This window comes from Miscanthus floridulus, chromosome 5, assembly GCF_019320115.1.
Source record: "Miscanthus floridulus cultivar M001 chromosome 5, ASM1932011v1, whole genome shotgun sequence".
NCBI classification, from domain to species: Eukaryota; Viridiplantae; Streptophyta; class Magnoliopsida; order Poales; family Poaceae; genus Miscanthus; species Miscanthus floridulus.
Genome location: NC_089584.1, coordinates 142,847,503 through 142,867,687, shown reverse-complemented (window position 1 = coordinate 142,867,687; position 20,185 = coordinate 142,847,503). Strand labels below are relative to the sequence as shown.

The window sequence follows — 20,185 nt, the reverse complement described above, 5'->3', positions numbered from 1 at the left end:
TTTTTATACCGCCCGAAATCGACGCTCGGCCGTCGGATCAGCACGGACGGCCGAGATTGATCGGGCCGTCGCTGGCCCAGGCAGGCAGCGAGCGCGCCAGCGGCACTTTGCCGGCCCAGGCCTAGGTTGCGGCCTGGGTGCGGCCTGTGCGCGCGCGGACAGATGGGCCGAGCCTGATTTTGACCGATTTGGGCCGACACAGGAAGAACAAGAGTCCAATTTCGTTTTTTTTCTTTTTCCTAGAAAATTGAAAATGCAAATTAGCTCAAAAGAAAAATAGAAAAGTAATTTTTCCCTGTGGGTAAAATTCAAAAAATTGAGTATATGTTTTCCGCTGCTAAAGAAAAAGTATACTTCTCCAGTGATTTTGAACCGAAGTGATATTTAACTGGAGAAAAAGAAAGGTTTTCCAGTAAAGGTTTATTTCCTAGAAATTGATTAATGGATTAAAGGAAATAGAAAAAGCAATTTTCCATGTGGGTAAAATTCAAGAAAAAGAGAGTTTTTCCACAGCCAAAGAAAAGTTGTTTATACTCCAGTTATTTTGAACCAATGTGGTATTTAATTGGAGAAAAGGAGATTTGACATGATTATGATGTTGTTATTTTTTTACCAACGTTGTTAATAACAATATCATAATTTTAATGATTTATGTATTAATTCTACTTCTGCCCAACGGTGATGTAGAATTAGTGTATAAGAAGAGTTGTAAATTTTAATGATTTATGCATTAATTCTACTTCTGTCCAACGGTGATGTAGAATTAGTGTGTAAGAACAATTGTCAAAGTTAATGATTTATGCATTAATTCTATTTCTGTCCAACGGTGATGTAGAATTAGTGTGTAAGAACAGTTGTGAAAGTTAATGAGTTATACATTAATTCTATTTCTGCCCAACGGTGATATAGAATTAGTGTATAAGAATAATTGTATGTTTTGATTTTGATCAACGTTGGAATTAAGGCATGCAAATGGTGTTATTTTTATGTTAAGAAAAGCTTTGACCTAGTTTTCATCTTGTCTAAGGTGGCCTGAGTAGTCACCTCACCGTGTTCCACTGAGTTTGTGGCACCGGTGAGAGAGACAAAAGAGAATGATGCCGCTTGGGCAACTAAAGAGAAGGATTTTGAATCCCAAAAGAAGTCCTATGACTTTTGAATATAGGAAGTGTGTCACTACCAATAAAAAATATTTGGCTGTGATAAAGAATATGATTGAACCTGAAATTGTGTGCTTAATCCTAGAGTGTGACACTGTCACCGAGTATCTCAATAGAATAAAGAGGCAGTTCATTGGCTCTTCAAAGACATATAAAGAGTCAGTTCACTGGCTCTTCAAAGATATATGCCACTCAGCTGATGAAGCAGCTGGTGATAGATTGTTAATCTGGAAGTGGTGGCATAAAAGAGCTCACGATGCGTTGTCGAAATTATGACATTGTCGTTTAGACCATATTTCGAGAGGGAGAATAGAAAGATAAGTTAAGAAGATATTCTTTCTCTATTAGAGCTCTCAGATTTAGAATAATGCAGAGAATGCATAAAAGAAAAGTATGTCAAGAAGATTAAGAAAGATGACAAACTAAGCGTAGAAATTTTACAGATTATTCACACAGACATCTGTGATCAGCTTTCCTGTAAAGAGTGTGGATGGTTATGATTCATTCATAACATTCACAGATGATTACTCTCATTATGGCTATATTTATCCAATCAAAGAAAGAAAAGATGTACTGGATAAATTTAAGATATTAAAGATTAAGATAGTCAGGTCTGACCGTAGGGGAGTACTACAGTCGGCATACCCTAAAAGAATGGCATAGTAGCCCAGTATTCTACACCGGGTGAACCTCAGCAGAATAGAGTAGCTAAAAGAATCAATCGCACCCTGATGGATATGGTGGATAGTATGATAAGTTACTCCACCTTACAGTTAAGCCTGTGGATGAAGGCGTTGAAAATGGTCATTCATATTCTCAATAAAGTATCAAGAAAGTCGATGCCCAAAACACCGTATGAGTTGTGGACAAAAGAGTACCCTCACTAAACACTTGAGTGTGTGGGGGAGCCCTGCTGAGGCTAAAGTATTTAACCCAAATATTAGGAAACTAGATCCCAAAATAGTAAGTTGCCATTTCATTGGCTACAAAGAAAAGTCAAAAGGTTTTCGTTTCTACTGTCCAGAGTGATATACAAAGTTTATGAAAATGAGACACGCTGTTTTCCTAGAGGATGAAAAGATGAGGGGGAGCATGGTAGCTCGAGAAATTGACCTTGAAGTGAAGCGGGTGTATGCGCCCACTCCAATAATTCATGAGCTAATTTTCTCACTACATACTGTCGCTGCACTGACAGTGCAAGATACTATGGTGTCAGCACCTGTTGTTATTCCGCTTGTGGCAACAATGAATAAAAATAAGGAATCTATTCTTCAGGATCCTATAGAACCTATTACCACACATGAAGGGGAGCAACAACAGCCTCAAATAGAAGATGTGCCAAATGTGGAGGCCCCTAGAAAGTCTCAAAGAGTTAGTAAATCAGCTATTCCTGCTGATTATAAAGTGTACAACACTAAGGAATTTCAAATAGAGGATGATCCCACCTCATTTGAAGAAGCCATGAGAAGTGATCATTCATCAAAGTGGCTTGAGGCCATGAAGATGAAATGAAATCAATGAATGCCAATAAAGTTTGGGACTTGGAAAGAATTCCTAAAGGAGTCAAAACAGTAGGCTGTAAATTAGTCTACAGAACAAAACTTGACTCTCAAGAGAATATAGAGAGATATAAAGCATGACTTGTGGCAAAAGGCTTTATGCAAAGAGAATGAATTGATTACAATGAGACCTTTTCTCCAGTCTCATGTAAAGTTTCCTTCAAAATTATAATGGCATTAGTGGCACATTACGTTTTAGAATTACATCATTTGGATATAAAGACGATATTCCTCAACAGGGACTTGGAGGAAAATGTTTATATGGCACAACTAAAAGGTTTTGTCATAGAAGGAAAAGAACGTATGGGATGCCGCATAAAGAAATCCATTTATGGATTAAAACAAGCTTTAAGACAGTGATACTTGAAGTTTGATCAGACAATAAAGAATTTTGGGTTTGAAGAGAATGTAGAGGACAATTGTGTCTATACAAAGTTTAAGAATAGAAAGTTTATCTTTCTTGTCCTGTATGTGGATGATATCTTACTTGCTGGTAGTGATGTCAGTCTACTATAGGAGATAAAGAAGTTTTGTTCTCAAAACTTGATATAAAAGATCTTGGTGAAGCTCGTTCGTTCTAGGGATCAAGATTCACCGAGATAGAAGAAAAGATGTATTAGGATTGTCACAAAAGGCATACATAGAAAAGATCTTAAAGAAATTCAGTATGCACAAATATAGTCCCTCACCTGCTCCTATAGTCAAGGGCGACATATATGGGGATTTTCAATGCCCTAGAAATCAATATAAAATCGATAAAGTGAAAAGGGTTCCATATGCTTCAGCTGTCGAAAGCTTATAACATGCTCAAGTATGTACGCGCCCTGACTTGGCATTTGTTACCGGGTTTTTACTTGGCAGATTCTAGAGCAATTCTGGAATAGAATACTGAAATTGATAAAGAAAGTCTTGCGTTATTTACAAGGAATGAAAGGCCTCATGATGACGTATAGAAGATCTGATTGACTCCAAATAGTGAGATATTCAGATTCTGATTATGCGAGAGTGAATACATATCAAGACGTGGATTTTCTATCATCTCACAAAGAGGAGCTATTTTATGGAAAAGCTCAAAGCAAACTATGACTACATCGTCCACAATGTATGACAGTTTGTAGCGTGTTATGAGGCAACGGGTAGGTGAACTGGCTAAAAAAGTTCATACCCGGTTTGAAGGTGGTTGACGACATCTATAGACCACTTAAGTGATACTACGATAATAATCAGGTAGTACAGTATACTCACAACATAAGTCAAGTGGTGCTGCCAAACACATTGACATACAGTATTATGTTGTGAAAGATAAAGTTCGAGATCAAGTCATAAATCTTGAGCATATAAGTACAGAAATGATGCTCGCGGATCCGCTTACAAAAGGCTTACCACCCAACATGTGTCAGAGAACATGTAGCTAGCATGGGTTTAAGGGAAAGCCTAAAATTCCTGGACAAAAGAAGGCCCAAAAATAAGTATCTATTTCAGAACAGAGTAGTGTATTGTATCTGTTAAGTCTATCGGCAATGGACCGTGACGATAAGATATGCTCTATGCGCTAATATGTAATGAAATGAACAAAAATAAATAATGTGAAAGTGAAAGATGGAATGAGATCAAGGGGGAGAATGTTAGTTGATCTCTACCAATAGACCCAACGACCTATTGAGCCCTTATCTCTGCTTCCTGATCGAGAGAGCCCAACCCTAATACGGTTGGTGGGCCCCTGTCGCACAACACACATAAAAGGAAGGTGAGGATCAAGGCTCGGATAACGAGGTTCACTGGAGCCGTCATCCCACCTACAGAAAACCTTAATCCGATCCTAAAGAAGTGCTGCCAGTGACGGGATGTCCTACCGCACCGCCGTCGCCCTTGCAGGTCTACACCGGGCCACTCGACTTCACCTCCTCGCCACTATGACGTCTACTACACCACGGCATCGGCGTCCACACTTGCCGATGCGCCTCAACAGAGAAAGGCGAGGAGCCTTCCCGGATCTACGGTTATAGAGAGGTACACCCACGATCCTAACACTTAGAGCCACTTCCGTTTGCACATGATATGCTGCCATAGTTATATCCTTCTCTTTACTAAAAAAATCTAGGCCAGTGGTAGTTTTTCTCGGGAGACTACTGAGAAAATTTGGATTTTGACTTGTAATACATTCGAAATTCTTCCAGGCACGCAAGTATCAAAAGAAGCCACGGAAGCTCGTCGATCCATTTTTACGTGCTGAGGAGCAAGGAATGGCTCAGATTATCCAGTGTGTCAAGGTAGCGCTCTTGTGCATTCGCCATGATGCCAAACGTCGCCCTACCATGTCAGAAGTTGTTACCATGCTTGCCAACATCAGAGCGGTGCAACCATAGACAAGTCTATCAGAAAGAAGTTGCATGTAACGACTTTGGAAGAAGCATAGAGATATTGTTGAAATGATACACATGATGTGTAAACTATTGAGTTATTGCAAGTTTGCAACCATTTCTGTTGATGCAGATAGTACCATAGTTTGTGTTAGAACCTAGAAGATGAATAATCATGCGCTACCATGACAACCGGATCCTTATTGTACAGCATAGCATGACATGTTTGATCACGTTGTACTTGTAGTTTCTATGTAACTGCAGTTCAAAGCCTGAAGTTTTCTGTTCATCTACCTCGCAGAGCTAATGAAGAACAAAACTGGCGTGGCCAGAGCAGTGCATTTTCTGATAGAAACGGAAGTTTCTGTTATATTATTTGTTCAAGAATTCAGCACCGTTGCAAAATGATTAGTGGAGTTGAATCATGCCAGAATCTCTTACCTAAGGACAATTTCCATTATCTGAACAATACATGTCAGCCTGTTCGTTTGCTCGTATACGATCGCGGATTATAAGCTGTAACAGTATTTTTCTCTCACACCAAACCAGTCAGCAGTAAATAATCCACGATCGTTTACGGTCTGCCGAACAGGCTGACGATCGTTGCTACTGTGAATAAGGCAGTGGATAATAAGTTGCTGTGATGTGACCACTGACCACTGTTCAGTTCAGTCCACCACTGTGTTGGGGGGGGGGGGGGGGGGGGGGGGGGGGGGGGGGGTTGTGTGTGTCATCTTCAGAAACTCGCGGACGCACCTGAGCGATCAATTGGCGCCGGTCGTAGGGTCTCCAGGAGCAAGCGCACATTGCAGGCGGGGCCGCTGGGACTCGGCGGCGTTCCGGCGAGCCGCGGCGTGTGGCGGAGACGGCGCTCGGGCGACCCTGGGGGGCGGACGGTGTTTCGGGTACCGTCCGGGGGTGTGGACGGTACTTCAAATACCGTTCACCCCTGGGTGCCTTGCTGCTGTCAGATGCGATGTTGGCGGCCGAGATCGGCGCTTCGCAGGAGAGTCTCTTCCTCGTCCGTGTCAGGCTTGGAGTCTGACGGGTGGGTCCACGTACGCCAATCGACCACGCCGCTCGCGTCGCTCGCCAGAGCTCCGCCGCCGTCCGCCGGCCGGCCAGTCCGGCGTCAGGCTAGGAGTCTTTATTATTTGGCTCCTCACTGCAGCCCGGCGCCATGGCTACCGCACGCGCGCGCTACGCCTACGCCGCGCCGAGAGCCGGGGACGGATCGGAGGCGGCATGTGCAAGGTAGGCGTAGCGGCGCACGCAAGTGCTCGTCCGGCCGGAGACGCCGTTGGCGCGGCGTGGCATTGGCGGAAAGGGAACGCGTCTTATGGTTCAAAAGGCATGGTTGCAAAAGAATAATGCAGGCGACGACAAAGTTAGCGTGGCAGTTAGCCTTAGCCATCCGGTATTCCGGTTGTCCTCCGATGATTCCGCCTCCACCGTCCAGCGACTCGTCGGCCTCCGCCGCGTCCTTGAACTTGGCGTATATATCGCCCCGGTAGAACTCCCTCGTCCTCCAAACCAGCACGAGCGACACGAGCGTTTCGGCCGCCGTGGCCGCCGCGATGATCAGGAACGACCGCCCGAAGCACTCCACGCTCAGGCACGCCTTGTCATTGTCCCTACCGCCGCCACATGGGACCGGGAGCGCGCCGCCATGCTGCCAGGCGGCCTCGGCGTCGTAGAGCCTCCCGGCGACGAGCGCGTTGAGCGCGTAGGACCCCACGAGGCTCACGGCGGCGCTGAGGTTGTAGAGCGTGGAGTAGCGCGCGAGCTCGAAGAGCTCGGACAGGCAGCGAACAGCAGCGGCCACTGCGCGCCGAAGCAGAAGCCGACGAGCACCGACGCCGCGTACAGCGTGGCCCCCGACGCGCCGGCGGCGATGAGGAGGTGGCCGGCGCAGGAGACGACGAGCACCGCCATGAGCGCGAGCGGACGCGGGATGCCGTGCTGGGACAGGAGGGACTCCGAGGCATACCCGGCAACGACGCGGCCGGCGTAGTTCTAGACGCTGATGAGGGAGACGAAGGCCTCGACGGTCGCGGAAGGGTAGCCTAGGGACTGCCCGATCTGCCCCATGTTGTTGATCGCCGTCAGCGTGCCACCGGTGGTGCCGCAGGCGATGGCCACGAGCCCACGAATAGGATCAGCATGTCCCACGCTCGCCAGCGCCTGCCGGGATGGAGTACCTCCTCGCCGTGCGCCGGCGGGCAGAACGTGCGCACCAACCACGAGCTCGGTGGCAAGGAGACGCCAACGACGGCAGCGGGCGCCGGCGTGTTTCGTCGATCCTTGTCCTTCCATTGCCAAGGCAGTTGCTTTATCGATAATGGTCACCGTCGTGGGCAGCGTTAGCAGAGGCTCCTCAAGTTCGTTCTTCGCCGCTCGGGTACTCCTGCCAGACGACGACGGCGATGGGGAGGAAGAGGAGCAGGAGGAGCCCGGTCGTTCGACGCGAGGTAGCCGGTGCGGAGGAGAGAGCTAGACTGGACTGCCTTGCACGATGGTCATGGCAGAGGATGTACACCGCGAGCGCGACCGAGATGTAGAGCAAGCAGCGGAACACATCGCCGCCTCCACCCGCGTCGCTGCTCTGCCGGTCGGGGCGTGCGGCAGCATCACGCGGAAGGTGCCGAGGAAAATGATCTGGACACTACTGGCGGGGAGCCAGGCGATGAGCACGACGAGCGACTTGGCGTCGCCACGGCCATAGATGGCGAGGTAGAGCTGTGCGAGGATGACGCTCTGCTGAGGCCCGACGTATCCCTTAAGCAAGCCGAGCAAAGCGCCACGACTGCTGGTCCGGGAAGTTCTTGACGGAGGTGATCACGGCTCTGGTGTCGGCGAACGTCTGCGAGTTGGCGCCGACGTAGATGTAGGCGCACATAGGCCAGACCGGCGGGCGCGCGCGCGGCCGGCGAGGGAGAGGTAGACCATGAGGTGCCTAGCGAGGTTCATGGCGGCACCGGTGGGGGAGCACGAGCCACGGCAGGGCGACCTCGTTGAGGAGCCCCGCGGGGGACACCGACGTGGCGCCGAGGTCCTTGAAGAAGGCAAAGCGTGGCAACGACACGCTTGTCGTAGCCCATCGCCGACCGTAGGCTCCCGGGAGTAGATGCCGAAGGCGTAGGTGCCTCCCCCCCGACGAAGACATGATCAGCAGGCACGCGAACAACATGAACCACCGACCCGGTCCACCCCTGGCCGGTCGAACCATGCCGTTAGCACCTACCGGTGGCGAACGCGAACACCATCGGGTCGAACCTGAAATTATTGCGTTCCAAGGAAGCATCAGGGCATGGGATTGTAATCTGTGATGGTGAAGTGTTGATATGTTATAATATGGTTGGGAAAGTGCTAGGTTCTTGATGTTAGTTGATCTCCACCAATAGGCCTCAACGGTCTATTGGACCCTTGTCTCTGCTTCCTGATCGGGGGAGCCCAACCCTAATACGGTTGGTGGGCTCCTATCGCACAGCACACATAAAAGGAATGTGGGGATCAAGGCTCGGATAACGAGGTTCACTGGAGCCACCATCCCACCTACAGAAAACCCTAATCTGATCCTAAAGAAGTGCTGCTAGCGACGGGATGTCCTACCGCACCGCCGTCGCCCTTGCAGGTCTACACCGGGCCACTGGACTTCACCTCCTCGCCACTACGACAATCTTACTACACCAGCAGGCATCGGCAGTCCACGCTTGCCGATGTGCCTCAACAGAGAAAGGCGAGCAGCCTTCCTGAATCTATGGTTATAGAGAGGTACACCCATGATCCTAACAATGGTACCAGAGCTAGGTTGCCTCTGTGTAACCCTAACCCTAACCGGGTAAAGCAAAGCGAAAAGGGACCGGGGGTGGTGGACGTCACTGGAACCCCAGGTCACCACCTGCCACCGGCACGGGGAAGAGATGCCGCACCGCCGTTCTCACCTGGCGCATGGCAAGAACAGAAAAGATCTGTGTTCGGATCAGAGAAGAGAAAGGGGAAAAGGATCTCAAGAACCCTAACCATAACCCGCGCAGAAAGCTCGGAGAAGAAGAAGAGTGGGTTCGAATTTGGCCGAACCCTAAGACCTAACCCCAATTTCATCCCCATTCCAACCGGAATCAAATCCGAAAAAGAAAAGAAATTAAAGAAAAGAAAAATCCAAAGAAGAGAAAAAGAACAGGGGTCGAGCACACGAACCCTAACCCTAGATCCTGATTCGGATGAACTCTAAAGAGGAAAATCGAATCGGTCGAATGAAAAGAAAGAAAAGGAATCAAAGAAACCCTAACCCTAATCCCCACCTCTGGTTCAGAAAACATAGATCAATTCAAATCGGAGAAAGAGAAAGGGAAAGGGGACTGGGACAAACCTCGCCGTGCGTCGAGATGGCCCTTCGCCAGGCGCGGGAGAAGAAGGGCCGAGCTCGGGGCGGGCTATTCGTCGGGCTTGGCCAAGGGGGCGCCGTGGCTAGGCCGCTCGACTGGCGGCGTGCTCACCCATCGGGGAGCACTGCGCGTCGGCGAGGGGGTCGGCGACGGACGCCATGGCTGCCTCGCTCCACCGTCCGCTCGCTCGTCGTCTCACTCTCGGTGGCTCTTGTCCTTGCGCTGAGGAGAAGTGAAGAGGGGAGCCGCTGCGGTTGAGAGAGCGAAGAGAGAGACTGGGAAGGGGAAAATGAACTAGGGTTTCTGAGGAACTCGGCGTCGACGGGTTTTTATACCGCCCGAAATCGACGCTCGGCCAGTCGGATCGGCACGGACGGCCGAGATTGATCGGGCCGTCGCTCGGCCCAGGCGGCGCGAGCGCGCCGCGGCACTTTGCCGGCCCAGGCCCAGGTTGCGGCCTGGGTGCGGCCTGTGCGCGCGCGGACAGATGGGCCGAGCCTGATTTTGACCGATTTGGGCCGACACAGGAAGAACAAGAGTCCAAGTTTCGTTTTTTTCTTTTTCCTAGAAAATTGAAAATGCAAATTAGGCTCAAAAGAAAAATAGAAAAGTAATTTTTCCCTGTGGGTAAAATTCAAAAAATTGAGTATCTGTTTTCCGCTGCTAAAGAAAAAGTATATTCTCCAGTGATTTTGAACCGACGTGATATTTAACTGGAGAAAAAGAAAGGTTTTCCAGTAAAGGTTTATTTCCTAGGAAATTGATTAATGGATTAAAGGAAATAGAAAAAGCAATTTTCCATGTGGGTAAAATTCAAGAAAAAGAGAGTTTTTCCACAGCCAAAGAAAAGTTGTTTATACTCCAGTTATTTTGAACCAATGTGGTATTTAATTGGAGAAAAGGAGATTTGACATGATTATGATGTTGTTATTTTTTGACGCAACGTTGTTAATAACAATATCATAATTTTTAAATGATTTATGTATAATTCTACTTCTGCCCAACGGTGATGTAGAATTAGTGTATAAGAAGAGTTATAAATTTTAATGATTTATGCATTAATTCTACTTCTGTCCAACGGTGATGTAGAATTAGTGGTGTAAGAACAGTTGTCAAAGTTAATGATTTATGCATTAATATCTATTTCTGCCCAACTGGTGATGTAGAATTAGTGTGTAAGAACAGTTGTGAAAGTTAATGAGTTATACATTAATTCTATTTCTGCCCAACGGTGATATAGAATTAGTGTATAAGAATAATTGTATGTTTGTGATTTTGACCAACTTGGAATTAAGGCATGCAAATGGTGTTATTTTTATGTTAAGAAAAGCTTTGACGACTAGGTTTTCATCTTGTCTAAGGTGGACTGAAGTAGTCACCTCACCGATGTTCCACTGAGTTTGTGGCACCGGTGAGAGAGACAAAAGAGAATGATGCCGCTTGGGCAACTAAAGAGAGAGGATTTTGAATCCCAAAAAGAAGTCCTATGACTTTTGAATATAGGAAGTGTGTCACTAGCCAATAAAAAATGTTTGGCTGTGATAAAGAATATGATTGAACCTGAATTGTGTGCTTAATCCTAGAGTGTGACACTGTCACCCGAGTATCTCAATAGAATAAAGAGGACAGTTCATTGGCTCTTCAAAGACATATAAGAGTCAGTTCACTGGCTCTTCAAAGATATATTACCACTCAGCTGATGAAGCAGCTGGTGATAGATTGTTAATCTGGAAGTGGTGGCATAAAGAGCTCACGATGCGTTGTCGAAATTATGACATTAGTCGTTTAGACCATATTCGAGAGGGAGAATAGAAGATAAGTTAAGAAGATATTTCTTCTCTATTAGAGCTCTCAGATTTAGAACTAATGCAGAAATGCATAAAAGAAAAGTAATGTCAAGAAGATTAAGAAAGATGACAAACTAAGCGTAGGAATTTTACAGATTATTCACAACAGACATCTGTGATCAGCTTTCCTGTAAAGAGTGTGGATGGTTATGATTCATTCATAACATTCACAGATGATTACTCTCATTATGGCTATATTTATCCAATCAAAGAAAGAAAAGATGTACTGGATAAATTTAAGATATTAAAGATTAAGATAGTCCAGGTCTGACTATGGAGGAGTACTACGGTCGACATACCCTAAAAGAATGGCATAGTAGCCCAGTATTCGACACCGGGCGAACCTCAGCAGAATAGAGTAGCTAAAAGAATCAATCGCAAGCCTGATGGATATGGTGGGTAGTATGATAAGTTACTCCACCTTACAGTTAGCCTGTGGATGAAGGCGTTGAAAATGGTCATTCATATTCTCAATAAAGTATCAAGAAAGTCGGTGCCCCAAAACATCGTATGAGTTGTGGACCAGAAAGAAGTACCCTCACTAAACACTTGAGTGTGTGGGGGAGCCCTGCTGAGGCTAAAGTATTTAACCCAAACATTAGGGAAACTAGATCCCAAAATAGTAAGTTGCCATTTCATTGGCTACAAAGAAAAGTCAAAGGTTTTCGTTTCTACTGTCCAGAGTGATATACAAAGTTTATGAAAAATGAGACACGCTATTTTTCCTAGAGGATGAAAAGATGAGGGGGAGCATGGTAGCTCGAGAAATTGACCTTGAAGTGAAGCGGGTGTATGCGCCCACTCCAATATTCATGAGCTAATTTTCTCACTACATGCTGTCGCTTGCACCGACAGTGCAAGATACTATGGTGTCAGCACCTGTTGTTATTCCGCTGGTGGCAACAATGAATAAAAATAAGGAACCTATTCTTCAGGATCCTATAGAACCTATTGCCACACATAAAGGGGAGCAACAACAGCCTCAAATAGAAGATGTGCCAAATGTGGAGGCCCCTAGAAAGTCTCAAAGAGTTAGTAAATCAGCTATTCCTGCTGATTATGAAGTGTACAACACTAAGGAATTTCAAATAGAGGATGATCCCACCTCATTTGAAGAAGCCATGAGAAGTGATCATTCATCAAAGTGGCTTGAGGCCATGGAAGATGAAATGAATCAATGAATGCCAATAAAGTTTGGGACTTGGAAAGAATTCCTAAAGGAGCCAAAACAGTAGGCTGTAAATTAGTCTACAGAACAAAACTTGACTCTCAAGGGAATATAGAGAGATATAAAGCATGACTTGTGGCAAAAGGCTTTATGCAAAGAGAATGAATTGATTACAATGAGACCCTTTTCTCCAGTCTCATGTAAAGTTTCCTTCAAAATTATAATGGCATTAGTGGCACATTACGTTTTAGAATTACATCATATGGATGTAAAGACGAGCATTCCTCAACAGGGACTTGGAGGAAAATGTTTACATGGCACAACTAAAAGGTTTTGTCATGGAAGGAAAAGAACGTATGGGATGCCGCATAAAGAAATCCATTTATGGATTAAAACAGCTTTAAGACAGTGATACTTGAAGTTTGATCAGACAATAAAGAATTTTGGGTTTGAAGAGAATGTAGAGGACAATTGTGTCTATACAAAGTTTAAGAATGGAAAGTTTATCTTCTTGTCCTGTATGTGGATGATATCTTACTTGCTGGTAGTGATGTCAGTCTACTATAGGAGATAAAGAAGTTTTGTTCTCAAAACTTGATATAAAAGATCTTGGTGAAGCTCGTTCGTTCTAGGGATCAAGATTCATCGAGATAGAAGAAAAGAGGTATTAGGACTTGTCACAAAAGGCATACATAGAAAAGATCTTAAAGAATTCAGTATGCACAAATATAGTCCCTCACCTGCTCCTATAGTCAAGGGCGACATATATGGGGATTTTCAATGCCCTAGAAATCAATATAAAATCGATAAAGTGAAAAGGGGTTCCATATGCTTCAGCTGTCGGAAGCTTACAACATGCTCAAGTATGTACGCGCCCTGACTTGGCATTTGTTACCCGGGTTTTTACTTGCAGATTCTAGAGCAATTCTGGAATAGAATACTGAAATTGATAAAGAAAGTCTTGCGTTATTTACAAGGAATGAAAGGCCTCATGATGACGTATAGAAGATCTGATTGACTCCACATAGTGAGATATTCAGATTCTGATTATAGCGAGAGTGAATACATATCAAGACGTGGATTTTTCTATCATCTCGCAAAGAGGAAGCTATTTCATGGAAAAGCTCAAAGCAAACTGTGACTATATCGTCCACAATGTATGACAGTTTGTAGCGTGTTATGAGGCAACGGGCAGGTGAACTGGCTAAAAAAGTTCATACCCGGTTTGAAGGTGGTTGACGACATTATAGACCACTTAAGTGATACTACTGATAATAATCAGGTAGTACAGTATACTCACAACATAAGTCAAGTGGTGCTGCCAAACACATTGACATACATTATTATGTTGTGAAAGATAAAGTCCGAGATCAAGTCATAAATCTTGAGCATATAAGTACAGAAATGATGCTCGCAGATCCATCTTACAAAAGGCTTACCACCCACATGTTCAGAGACATGGTGTTCAGAGAACATGTAGCTAGCATGAGTTTAAGGGAAAGCCTAAAATTTCTGGACAAAAGAAGGCCCAAAGATAAGGTATCTATTTCAGAACAGAGTAGTGTATTGTATCTGTTAAGTCTATCGGCAATGGACCGTGACGATAAGATATGCTCTATGCGCTAATATGTAATGGAATGAATAAAAATAAATGATGTGAAAGTGAAAGATGGAATGAGATCAAGGAGGAAATGTTAGTTGATCTCTACCAATAGACCCAACGACCTATTGAGCCCTTATCTCTGCTTCCTGATCGAGAGAGCCCCAACCCTAATACGGTTGGTGGGGCCCCTGTCGCACAACACACATAAAAGGAAGGTGAGGATCAAGGCTCGGATAACGAGGTTCACTGGAGCCATCATCCCACCTACAGAAAACCCTTAATCCGATCCTAAAGAAGTGCTGCCAGTGACGGGATGTCCTACCGCACCGCCGTCGCCCTTGCAGGTCTACACCGGGCCACTCGACTTCACCTCCTCGCCACTATCGACGTCTACTACACACGCGACATCGGCGTCCACAGCTTGCCGATGCGCCTCAACAGAGAAAGGCGAGGAGCCTTCCCGGATCTACGGTTATAGAGAGGTACACCCACGATCCTAACACTTAGAGCCACTTCCGAGGCCATGGAAGATGAAATGAAATCAATGAATGCCAATAAAGTTTGGGACTTGGAAAGAATTCCTAAAGGAGCCAAAACAGTAGGCTGTAAATTAGTCTACAGAACAAAACTTGACTCTCAAGGGAATATAGAGAGATATAAAGCATGACTTGTGGCAAAAGGCTTTATGCAAAGAGAATGAATTGATTACAATGAGACCTTTTCTCCAGTCTCATGTAAAGTTTCCTTCAAAATTATAATGGCATTTGTAGCACATTACGTTTTAGAATTACATCATATGGATGTAAAGACGACATTCCTCAACAGGGACTTGGAGGAAAATGTTTACATGGCATAACTAAAAGGTTTTGTCATGGAAGGAAAAGAACGTATGGAATGCCGCATAAAGAAATCCATTTATGGATTAAAACAAGCTTTAAGACATTGATACTTGAAGTTTGATCACACAATAAAGAATTTTGGGTTTGAAGAGAATGTAGAGGACAATTGTGTCTATACAAAGTTTAAGAATGGAAAGTTTATCTTTCTTGTCCTGTATGTGGATGATATCTTACTTGCTGGTAGTGATGTCAGTCTACTATAGGAGACAAAGAAGTTTTGTTCTCAAAACTTGATATAAAAGATCTTGGTGAAGCTCGTTCATTCTAGGGATCAAGATTCATCGAGATAGAAGAAAAGAGGTATTAGGACTGTCACAAAAGGCATACATAGAAAAGATCTTAAAGAAATTCAGTATGCACAAATATAGTCCCTCACCTGCTCCTATAGTCAAGGGCGACATATATGGGGATTTTCAATGCCCTAGAAATCAATATAAAATCGATAAAGTGAAAGGGGTTCCATATGCTTCAGCTGTCGGAAGCTTACAACATGCTCAAGTATATACGCGCTCTGACTTGGCATTTGTTACCGGGTTTTTACTTGACAGATTCTAGAGCAATTCTGGAATAGAATACTGAAATTGATAAAGAAAGTCTTGCGTTATTTACAAGGAATGAAAGGCCTTATGATGACGTATAGAAGATCTGATTGACTCCACATAGTGAGATATTCAGATTCTGATTATACGAGAGTGAATACATATCAAGACGTGGATTTTCTATCATCTCGCAAAGAGAAGCTATTTCATGGAAAAGCTCAAAGCAAACTGTGACTATATCGTCCACAATGTATGACAGTTTGTAGCGTGTTATGAGACAACGGGCAGGTGAACTGGCTAAAAAAGTTTATACCCGATTTGAAGGTGGTTGACGACATTTATAGACCACTTAAGTGATACTATGATAATAATCAGGTAGTACAGTATACTCACAACATAAGTCAAGTGGTGCTGCCAAACACATTGACATACATTATTATGTTGTGAAAGATAAAGTCCGAGATCAAGTCATAAATCTTGAGCATATAAGTACAGAAATGATGCTCGCAGATCCATTTACAAAAGGCTTACCACCCAACATGTTCAGAGAACATGGTGTTCAGAGAACATGTAGCTAGCATGAGTTTAAGGGAAAGCCTAAAATTTCTGGACAAAAGAAAGCCCAAAGATAAGTATCTATTTCAGAACAGAGTAGTGTATTGTATCTGTTAAGTCTATCGGCAATGGACCGTGACGATAAGATATGCTCTATGCGCTAATCTGTAATGGAATGAATAAAAATAAATGATGTGAAAGTGAAAGATGGAATGAGATCAAGGAGGAAAATGTTAGTTGATCTCCACCAATAGACCCAACGACCTATTGAGCCCTTATCTCTGCTTCCTGATCGAGAGAGCCCAACCCTAATACGGTTGGTGGGCCCCTGTCGCACAACACACATAAAAGGAAGGTGAGGATCAAGGCTCGGATAACGAGGTTCACTGGAGCCATCATCCCACCTACAGAAAACCCTAATCCGATCCTAAAGAAGTGCTGCCAGTGACGGGATGTCCTACCGCACCGCCGTCGCCCTTGCAGGTCTACACCGGGCCACTGGACTTCACCTCCTCGCCACTACGACGTCTACTACACCGCGACATCGGCGTCCACGCTTGCCGATGCGCCTCAACAGAGAAAGGCGAGGAGCCTTCCCGGATCTACGGTTATAGAGAGGTACACCCACGATCCTAACACTTAGAGCCACTTCCAGCACTGTGGCAAGGCCACGGCGCACGCAGCCAATGCCTTGGGTTGCCATGAGTTCTTGCCATCCGATGAGCACGGTGAGCCCTTGCCCCTTGCTCTTGGTTGTTTGCCATGAGTTTGCTTGGAATGGAATGAAATTGGATTGACAGTCAGCTGGGCTCCATTATCGGTGGAATGGATCTGCAGCCCAGGTGTTTGTGGAAAATTCTGCAAGAAGTAAATTGGTACCTGTCGTTCGTAGTGCTGGGGAAATATAATGAGCTCGGCGTGTTTGTGGAAATGCCACAGCCTGCCAGAACGGAGAACACCAGAGATGTTTCGTGGAGAAGAGATGCCACGCAGTTTTTCATTTTTTTGCTGTGCTTGTGTTTGTGCTTAGTACAGAATATGATACCATTCATGCAAGTCAACTTCTCGAATGTGTCCATGCAAGTCAAATCACTGGAACTTTCAGTGCATGGAGATGCAACACCTGGCTTGGGATGAAGACCGTGTTTTCTCACTTGGTCACATTCAGTTCACCGTCAAAGTCACTTCCTTTTTGCAAAAATGAGCTCTCAGATACTTTGGCTTACTTTCAAGAAACTCCAGTCTTGTTCTTCTGCATGGGGTGGATGTGTATGGGCTCATCTCGATGATCGTGGAGGCTGCATGAACGGTTAAGAGGAACCGGGGGACCTGTCAGCTGCTGGCACGCCATGCAAGGATGATCGGGGACAGCTCAATACCCCAGTCGTTCCAAATTGTAGGGCGTTTTGACTTTTCTAGGTTCATAGATATTATTATGCACCTAGCTAGACATACACTATACCTAAATGCATAATAATATCTATGAACCTAAAAAAACTAAAATGACCTACAATTTAATTTGGAACGGATGGAGTAGAACGCAACTAATGCAACATATGGAGACAAGGAACCCAGTGGAGCAGCTGGAGGAGACGCTTCGGTACGCATAAGTTTTCATCGCGTCTTGTCACCTGCACATGCAACTAATGCATGGGAAGGAAGCAGGCTGATCAGATCAGCTCCCTGAGGTGCACGAAATATCTTCTACCTCGATCTTTTCCCCCTTGTCAGTTTTGTCGACAACAACACCATACTTGGGTGTGTCTTCTCATGAGAGCTTTTCCTTTGTGCTCAAGGTTATGGATTTCATTTCATCGTGTGAAAGTTTCTTAGACCGTGTTGTGTTTCAGAAAGCCCATTTTTTCCCTAATTAAGGACCAGCTTTTCTGGCTGATAACATGCTCAAATCTGTTTCTAAATTAAAACTTCTTTTTTTTTCGGCTGATTTTGTTAGTCAGAAACTAGCCTCCTGAAATCATGATCTTTTGCAACTCGGAGTCTCAAGATCATGCAACTGGCGTAACGTATGTAGGTTGAGCTAAAATCTATTTCAAAGGAACTTATTATATATAAGCAGCATTGTCCTATATTTACATATTATGTCAAGGAAACATGTAAATATTTATTTCATTTAGCATGCCTCTTATTAAAATTAAGATTCAAAATGCTGATGGCAGTTTGTTACTGGAATAAATGCTAAGAAATAACTTATGATCAAAGGAACTTATTTGCCTTCTTTTTTCTTTTTTCAATCATTAAGGAAACTACAGACCTCTTCCAAGCTTCTGGTCATGCTTCTCCTTGTGTGTACTTCAAATGATCTATTCCATGAGCTACCAGGACCTTTGCTTACAATAACAATAGTCACATTTTTGTCCCACTCTTTTGTCAACTTCCCATTGGTCCAACATACAAACTCCTGCAAGGAATCTGATGGTATATTATCTAAAGGGGAGACTTGTGTCCAATGAAGAGGGCAACTTATCAACTGTCATAAAGTGGGGTTATGGCTAGCTGCAACCAAGAGGTGGAATATAACAAGGACTTTGGCTGATTTGCCTTGGAAAGTGGTGGAGGAGTTGGTGAGAGGTCTCGAGTGCAATTTGACGTGGTACTTTAATAGCTATGATACAAGTGAGACATATACAACTAAGAAGTTTGGAGGTGATGCTTGGTTATGATTTCAATGATCCTTCGTTGTTGGTGGAATCTTCATGGCATCAGCTAAGCTAGCCATGGCGCCGCCCAAGCCCACCACTCCCGATGCTGCCAGCAAGCCCAAGAACAAGGTCACCCCCACGCAGGTCACCTTATCTTCCAATCAACTTATCTTCCTATCTAGCTTTGTTGTGCAAGTTTAGAGGAGGGCTATCTTCCAAAAGTCACATTTGTTGTTCCTACTAGGAAGCAGCCATGGTTTCCCTCTTTGCTTGGCGAAATTTCATGCCTTTCGAGGCTGAGGTGTTCAGAAAGTGCTTGGCATCGGCTCGAAGGGGCTGGGAGGGCTCGATAGCTGTCATCACGGCCAAATACATAAGATCTATGAACTGATCTATAAGAAGACACCATTGAACCAGCAAGAATTACATTCCTCCTAGCTTTGAAGCTAGGTTACCTCTTCTCGATGCTACCATGGCACCGCCCAAGCCCACCACTCCCGACGCTGCCAGCAAGCCCAAGATCAAGGTCACCCCGCGCCCACAATGACATGAGTCACATGATGAGGAAGCTATATCTATCACAGGTTCCATAGCTACTTGGCTCATTGCAGAAAGAGTTTTCACGTTCCATGCATGTGCAGTTTAAATTGGGCTTGGCATCGGCTCGAAGGGGATGGGAGGGCTCCATAGCTGTCGTCACGGCCAAATACATAAGATCTATGAACTAGTCTATAAGAAGACACCATTGAACCAACAAGAATAACATTCCTCCTAGCTTTGAAGCTAGGTTACCTCTTTCAAGCTTCTGGTCATGCCTCTCCTTGTGCCGACTATTGCCTCCCTGTCCTATGTACTTCAAATGATCTGTTCCATGAGCTATACCAGGACCTTTGCACACAATGACATGATCGAGTCACATTTTTGTCCCACTCTTTCGTCAACTTCCCGTTGGTCCAACATACAAACTTCTGCAAGGAATCCGATGGTATATTATCTTGGCAAGTGGTGGAGGAGTTGGTGAGAGGTCTCGTGGATCAACCAAGTCCCTTGTAAACAAAAGAACAGAGCGAAAGAAAAAGAGAAATAGCAAGAATTCTGACTTATTCACTGTTCAAAGAAGCTTAATTAACCCTGCTGCACCATTGGTCTACTCTCTACGACAAATACCTCAGTCAATAGCCACAGAATTGAGATGTTGCCTCACAGGGATGGATTGATAGCTTGGCTCATTGTAGAAAGAGTTTTCACGTTCCATGTGCAGTTCAGATTGGGCTTGGCATTGGCTCAAGAAGATGGAGGAGCGCGCGCTGGCTCGGTCAATGATCGATGGGGTGCATGGGGAGATGGAACGGCCGTGACATGTCATGCCATTGGTCCAACATACAAACTCCTATAAGGAATCCTGCAAGAAGAGGCGGAGTAGGCCGGCGGTGAGGCAGACGTTCTG

General features: G+C 44.9%; 1 pseudogene; it reads right to left on the bottom strand.

Moving 5' to 3' along the window:
- Positions 1–6,241: 6,241 nt before the first annotated feature.
- On the bottom strand, positions 6,242–8,308 carry LOC136455527 (protein NUCLEAR FUSION DEFECTIVE 4-like; annotated as a pseudogene).
- Positions 8,309–20,185: the final 11,877 nt, after the last annotated feature.